The 7,690-nt window shown below is 39.6% G+C and overlaps 1 pseudogene across 1 annotated transcript; it reads right to left on the reverse strand.

Moving 5' to 3' along the window:
• Positions 1-297: 297 nt before the first annotated feature.
• Positions 298-7,051, reverse strand: LOC309717181 (lysosomal thioesterase PPT2-like; annotated as a pseudogene). The gene is made up of 8 exons (XR_014280706.1): positions 6,749-7,051; positions 4,338-4,491; positions 3,742-3,837; positions 3,507-3,614; positions 3,343-3,426; positions 3,178-3,262; positions 2,347-2,401; positions 298-1,191 (listed from the first exon to the last, which is right to left on the reverse strand). The product of XR_014280706.1 is annotated as a lysosomal thioesterase PPT2-like (transcript).
• Between the last annotated feature and the right edge of the window lie 639 nt (positions 7,052-7,690).

Here is a 7,690-nt window from a genome sequence, read left to right on the forward strand (position 1 = left end):
GGAGAAAAGTTTGGCAGAAGCATTATTTGCTGGTTTACATTCAAAAGTAATTAAGTCTCTATTCTTATGAGCAAAGCTAAATTTGACAATCGTAGGTAGCATCATAAATCTGCAGTTAAAGTCACAGAGAAGCATGAAAATATGAGAAATTTCTGAGAATGCATTTTAGAAAAAAGTTCATATAATAAAGTCATTCAGGTCATTAGCTGAACTGTACAGTCTGGGGGAACCAGACCAAGCATTGCAGAGATGCAAGTTTTCATGAAATATGTTAATGCAATAATGAAATACACCTCATGAAGAGGAAAATAGGAAATAGCTTTGATATAAATACATTGTTATAAATTACAATACAGTTCCACCAGAGGGCACTGAGTGATTAATCAGGAGCTCAGCTATGCATACAGCCGATTCTTCACCACCACGGGTGTGATACTGACAGCAAGCACACAGTGGACAGGAAGTCTCATTTAGTTATACTCTGTACTCCTGAGTATACTACTTCCTCTCTCCTTGTATATCTTGCTCACCTCCTGCCCTTACACCGCCATCTGAAGGTGCACGGAGCGGAAGTGAGGATGTACAGAATGAGAAATGAGAGCAGCAGCTACGCTCAATATTCAAGACATTTCCATTAAGGACTTCTCAAGGTACAAAAAAGGATCACAAAGTTTTGGCTGTGTACAAAATGCACTTTCTGTGAATCAGACAAAAACAACAGTTTAAAAGATGTTTCATAGATAGTTATTATCAACACTGATCAGTGGAAAACGTTAAAACATTAAATAAGATGGCTTATAAAGAGATAGTTCATCATAACCTGAAAGCTGATTATAAATGCAACTTATACACTTATATAAGCAAATCATGTTAATAAAATAAAAACCTTTTTAAAAATTTACAGCAGTCAGTTGTGCAGTATGAATAGTGCAGTAAGCACAAATCCTGCACATTTGCACAGACAGGAGTTAAATCATTGTTTTCTTTGATTGCACTAAAAGTATTCACATGTGGACGGACGTCCACGGTTTTACTGTTGGAGAGTTTTTATGTGAGCCACTTCTCCATGCAGTTCCTGAACACTGTGAAGTTGGAGTGCCAGGTTGTGTGCTTCACCCCCGAATGAACACACGTCACCAAGTCGCCACGTTGGTCCAGCGTCTTCAGCCCAAACGCATCGTTCAGGTAAAACTGAGAGAGCAGAAGGAAATGACATGATTCAAGTTTTGTTTTTGAATGAACACAGTGGAGGGTCTGCAGTGAAAATAGTAGAGATATTAAAAAAATCCAAGTTTAGTTTAACACATTTGCAATAAAATACATTCAGCTAACATTTTATTCTCTACAAGAGAGCAGTCTAACACAGCAGTCCAGCAGGAGGAGCCTTTTTGTGTTGGTCTCTGTAACATCCTTTAGTTTTGAGTTCTTTCTTAAACTTCCTGTGCCTACTTCTGGTTTTCTTTGTGTGCTCATTCTCATTTCTCACATTTGTGCCCCTTCGATCCTCCTACCTGTTTATCCAGAAAACAATCTCATTACCCCATTTTGAAGAACGTCTCGATTCCTAAAACACGTCTGGTGACAGACAACAGAGGAGGCTTGCTGCAGGAGCTACGACTGAAGACGCACAGGCGCGTCCTTTTTCAAAAGCATTTTTTACCTGTGATGCATGATAGAGGTGTGATACGCTGCTGGAACATGTTGGTGGGAGGAGAACTCCAAAATGAAGTATTCCTACCTTTGGAGCATCTGCACAAATTGTATGTTCTGTTCCCTGCCTGACTCCAGCCTCTGTCTTCCTCCTCTTCCTCCTCTGGCTCAGCTTTGAAACCTCTGCACCTAGCTCCACCCGTCTCTCCCTTCATCTCTCCTCAGCAGACTGACCCACCTTCCTTTCAGCCTCAATTCCACCACCACTCCCTCCCCATCAACCACCCTGAGTATTTTTATTTTGCTAATAAAATGATCTGTTCATCCTTAATTTCCTCCCTTCAACATTTGTGTGTGTGTGTTAAAGAAAATGTGTATAATATCCTGCCACACTTGCATGCTGTGAATGTCACTAAAAGTAGCTCTGCTATGAGATAATAAGATACAGCAGACAAATGATTCAGCTTTGCCACACATCCATCCATCTATTCTCAATTCATAAATAAAACATGGACTGTATAATGCAGCACAACTAAGAAACACCACCAATTTCCACAAAGCTGAATCAACACCTCTGTAACAGACTTAATATTATGTCAGTCATCAAGTGAAAACCTACAGCAGGACTGTGTTTTTAGCTACACCTCAATAAAAATGAAGTGTGTTGTACAGGCAGCACTTCAGTTTGCCACTAACCTCCTGCTTCTGCATTTCTACGACGTTTTCGCTGCTGTCATAGAATCCGAAGTGGCTGCACAGAAAAAAGGAAACAGTTGTTTCAGGTAAAGATGTTTCATAACTTTTACCACAAACTGATCACTTTGCAAACACATCGAAGGCTCTGCTGGTAAAAACGTTGTTGTCTCCAAACCGAGTATCTTTACAGTTTTAGTATAGGATAGGATAGAATAGCCCTTTATTGTCATTGTACATGTATAACGAAATTGTGCGTGCTCCACATAACTGTTCTGGAATAAAGTTTTATTAGCAGACAGCAGGAATAAATAGCAATCAGAAGAAATGTGCACAAACATAAGAGAAAGGCACACATTTGAGAACAAAACAGTTGCAAAGTGCAAAGAAAAGACTTGGTCTGGCCTGAGTGATGAGGGTTACTCTGGCTCAGACCCTGGCTCAGAGCAGTGAGGTGAGTGGGGGGATGAATGGCTCAGGGGGAGGAACTGTTTGTGAGTCTGAAGGTGGGACCTGACTGACCTGAGTGCAACTGAATACAAATATTGTACTTTGAATCCAATATTGAAAAGGACCGACATGCATCTTAAGGTGATCATCACATAAAGTGCTGCTTTGTGGCCCACAAGCAGCAGAATGCACTACAGGAAATTTTGTTCCTCCAAAATTCATGTCAGGATTTTTTCGATTGATTGAAAGCCAACAGAAGGAAATTGATGGGTCACTTTTTTTCAAACAGTCTCGTCAGTGTGACATAATGAGCCACCTCTCATTTATAAAATGTAAATGAAAGAGAACAAACAGTGTGTGCTGTAAAGCTGATGACAGTGAGACCTTGACTGCCACGGTGTGATGACACCATCATCCGGTCCTCCAATTAGCACCAACTTCTCGATTTGCAGGAAGTTTTCCCTCCACGCTGTGAAAGGAAAAGCCAAAGGCATGAACGTTTGTTTTCGTGCTAACCAGTGCATATGATGACTAAACCAGATCCAATACCTGTCATGTCACTGTGAGGTCTTTCACCATTAAGGAGAGGCAGAAAGATGTTGTTCCGCAGGTAGCTGAGTCTTTGGTGAGGGTCTGTGGACAAAATATGTTTTATATTTCAGTAAATGTGCAGACTGTCTTCAGTTAAATCTGAAGAACTCTTGTTTTCTCACCGTTCCAGTAGTCACAAATAGACACTTTTTGACCGAATTTGTTGTAGCAGATAAAATGCACATTCTTCTTTAAGGTTTTGTGGAATACCTTCTGCAGGTAGTCTGTGTCTGTGGAGTAAGAGGATAAGATCAAGTTCATCTTAAACATCCTGGCGAATAATGAGAAGTGTGTTAAAAAGCTCACATTCTTTAAATGTTGAAGCTTATGCAGACAAGTTTTTAAAAGCTCTCTGACCTCCGTACTGTCCAGCCAGTGGGGATGAAAGTGAAATGAAGGTGTGCACGTTGTGGTTGGGAGTCGTGGAGAGAAGTGCTCGACAAATTAGACCACCTTCATGGAAAAAAAGAGACTAAATATGAGTCTCAGCTTCAGAAATTTCTACCTTAAATTCATCAGTCCTCACTATTATGCAGTTTCTCTATATAACTACTGCGTACTACGATAGAGATGAACCAGCGGCTAGAAGTGGAAGAGTGTGATGTGTCGTATTTTTACCTAAACTTGCTTAAACCTAACCAATGAATAAAAGTTAAAACATGATAACAATAATTAATTTTAAAAAATTAAATCAATCACACAGACAAAGTAAAAGCTAAATTCAAAATTCAAAAAGTCCCAGTGGGATATAAACTATTGTCTCCTGGATGAAAATCCTCTAAATTATGACTTTACCACCTCTCCAAACTCTAAATGTGGACCTTCTAAGTCCCCAGAATTGGACCTTTATTTCTCAGTTGTCAGGTGGGCATCAACGCTATAAGACTATGTTTTTGTTATTTTTCTATTAAATCTGTTTTTCTATTAAATGTTTAATTGTACGGCAGGAGCACCTTGTGAAAAGCACAGAAGATGGACACCATCAGGAGCATTTTTCATGATGGAGTTGAAGGACTGCCTGAAGTCTGGGACCTGCTTCCACAGCGGCTGCAGACTCAACAGGTCGTCGTACAAGTCGATCACTGTGACCTCAGTGCCTGGATGCACCTGAGAAGTGCAAAGAAATTGAAGTGGAAGTAAAACTTTTGGCACAATGAGGGGAAACATCAGCTGTCATAAATCTTCAGCCAGGTGCTCGAATGCAGAACTCTTAAGTCAAAACTGATCCTGAGGAAATGAAAGACACAGAGGAACAGAAATCGCTAACTGGAAACCATTTGCTGATTTTCACTTCACTGTTTTGTTTTATCTGATATGTTATCAAGTCCAATATCATTTTAAGTATTTTATTCCTACTTGAAATACAAAATTCTGCCTTGAACCTACAGTAGGATAGAAGCTCTTGATTTGAGTGTTGAACATTTGGTGGATTCAGGTACCGTTGAGGAAATACCAACCAGTTCAATTTACACACAAACAGATTGTTGTTTAACCAGGAAAGACCCACTGAGATTTATAATGTCCTTTACACGGCCAACCTGGACAACAACAGCACTAAAACACATGACACGTAAATCTTTACAGAGCATGAATTTTTATGTTGATCGAGATTATTAACCCTGTCATGCATGGATTATGAAAACCTCGATCCAGATTTTTAAGCATTTTTATTCATCTTTAGGAATTAAACATGAATAAAAACACTTAAGAAAAACTCTGATTGAGGTTGTCATAATTCATGCATGACAGGCTTAAATAAGAATAATTACAATGAAACACGTCATACATCTATAGTAACATAAAAGGACCAGTGGGTGGTGTGGAGTGACACATCAGTGTCCAGTGTAGAGGTTTATGTGCAAGTATGCCATCGACACTGACACAAATACAAGAAAACAGCCTTTGAATAGCTGTCACTGTAGTGACCACTATACATGAACGGGTTAACATATTATTAACATATAAGGTGAACAAAATTGGCCCCAGAATTGATCCCTGGGAAACACCTTCAACCACATCAAGGAAGCAAGAGGTGATGCGTTCAGCATTCACACACTTAGTTCTGTTGGAAAGATCATCTTTGAACCACTCACAGTTTTTGCTTCAATAGCTCATGATCTACAGTGTCAAAAGCCTTGGAAAAGTCCATGAAAAAGGCTGCACAGTGTTTCTGTGCAAAGCCTCAATAAAATCATTTAGTACTTTTAAGGCTGCTTGAACAGACTGAACACGTGATCTAATATCATGACTGATGAGATATTCCTTCCTATTGCTCACTTACAAGAGACACTTTGGGGGCTTTTCATTCGTCTTTGGAAAGGATCAAACAACAGTCGAGCGCACAACTGTAGTTTATATGGTTTTGGATGAATAATAACAAGCATAGAATCATAAGCACATTATCTGCCTGCTGCGGTGACAGAATACAGTCAGAACATCCCGTGCAAAAGATACTCGGAGCAAATCCAGTTTAAAAAGTAATCATTTCAAAGTCTTTTAACTTGAAATGTAAGTCAAAGAAGTAAATCTTTAAGCGTGATCACTGAGTTCTAATAACTAGTACTTAATGATCAGACTTACCCCCTTTTAGCATTGTTCTCTGTCAATCAACAGCTTGGCGGCTGGATCCCAGCATCCATAAGAGTGTGAGTGTTAGTTCGGTTAAAAGCACCTGAAAATGTTTTTAATGCTCAAATAGAACAGGAAAGCTCTGTGTGAGTACCAGTTTATTTATTATTAAAAAAATAAAATAAAATCACTGTTGTGAACTGTAATGTTTGATAAAGTTGGCTTTAGTCGAAAAATATGCAGACTTGTTGCCCCAAAGTTACTGAAAGTCAACCGAGAAAATGATACAAACTTGTTTTGACTGCGTGTGCAAATGAGGACAAGCCTCGAACTTGAAAACACATTTTCATTATTTTATAATAAATATGTAAACATGCTTGTACGCAGTTTTTAGTACCGCTCTAGAGACAACGCAGGAAAACTGGTTTTAAATTTGAACAGCTACTCTGAACATGAACTTGGCCTGGAGACGTTAATCACTGAGCCCGAGTCCTGCGGTCCGTTAATAGCTAAACACTTCCACCAGAAACACATCCCCGAAAAACCAAAGTCTAAACGCAACCGTGGACACAACAGGACCGCCTTAAGACTCTAATATCGAACATTAACAGGCCCGTGAGTCTTTGTGCACATACAAGTTTGCACAAAACACATCAAAGTAAAGACATCACCACAAGCACGAATAATACACCACTTTTAATTCCTGTGGTAAATAAAGCGGCTCTAACGCATTTGGAGCTGTTTTCGAGCCTTGTTGTTCTGCAGCAGAGATATCGCACGCTGTGCGCGGTCCTACCTTCTTTATGAACCTTGACAGGTTCTGGAACTGCTGTGGTCCATCAAAGATGCCATGCACGATGATGACTGGTTTATAGCTGTCCACGCAAACACCTGCGACCACCAGCAGCAGCAGCAGCAGCATCGGGCCACGCGACCCTGCGGCTACCCGTGGACACTTCATCTCCGCCCGGATACAGGTGAGAAGCAGTGCGGGGGGCTGTAGATGATCCCGAGGACTTTGACCTGAGGTGGTGTCGTTAATACGGCCGATGAGGGACTACGGCTCTCTTCATACTGACAACCAACCATACATGAGCGCGAGCTGCTTCCTCTTTATACACATGTATTTTTTCCACAGGCCACATCCGCTTTTACAGAATCACACCCCTTCAACATTCAACGGTCTGAACCCCATCGATAAAGCAAAAGTCTTTTCGACCTTTTACTCACTTATAATTAATTTGAGACAATTAAAAAAAATGTTGCATTTTAATAAATGAAAGTTTTTTAATTTATATTTTCATCTGTTAGATGAACTCACAAATACACACAAGGCATACGTTAACATCACGTTGCTGCTCATCTCTTGCTTCTGTTCATGTGTTTGACTTCATGTTACAAGTGACGTGAACGTTTGTTTGTTTAAATTAAAGTTGTCTGTCTTAGCATTAAGTCTGTTGGTGGTGGTGATATTGTGTGTGTTAGACTGTTATTATAATAGCAGGAAGTTGGGGTGGATCAGTGGCTCAGCTAATATAACTTTATATTGACTCATCATGTACCACTTGTAAAAGCCGCGTGTTTTTGTCATGTTTAATTGTGATCAGAAACAATAAGCTTTAAAATTGTTGTCCAACTAAAAGCCAGAACCTAAAGATTTTTGTTTACAATAAAAGAATTGGGAAATTGAGTTCTGGTTGTGAAATATCTCTAAAAATCATAATATGAATTGAAGAAG

Source organism: Aulonocara stuartgranti (assembly GCF_965226115.1).
Source record: "Aulonocara stuartgranti genome assembly, chromosome: 11".
NCBI classification, from domain to species: domain Eukaryota; kingdom Metazoa; phylum Chordata; class Actinopteri; order Cichliformes; family Cichlidae; genus Aulonocara; species Aulonocara stuartgranti.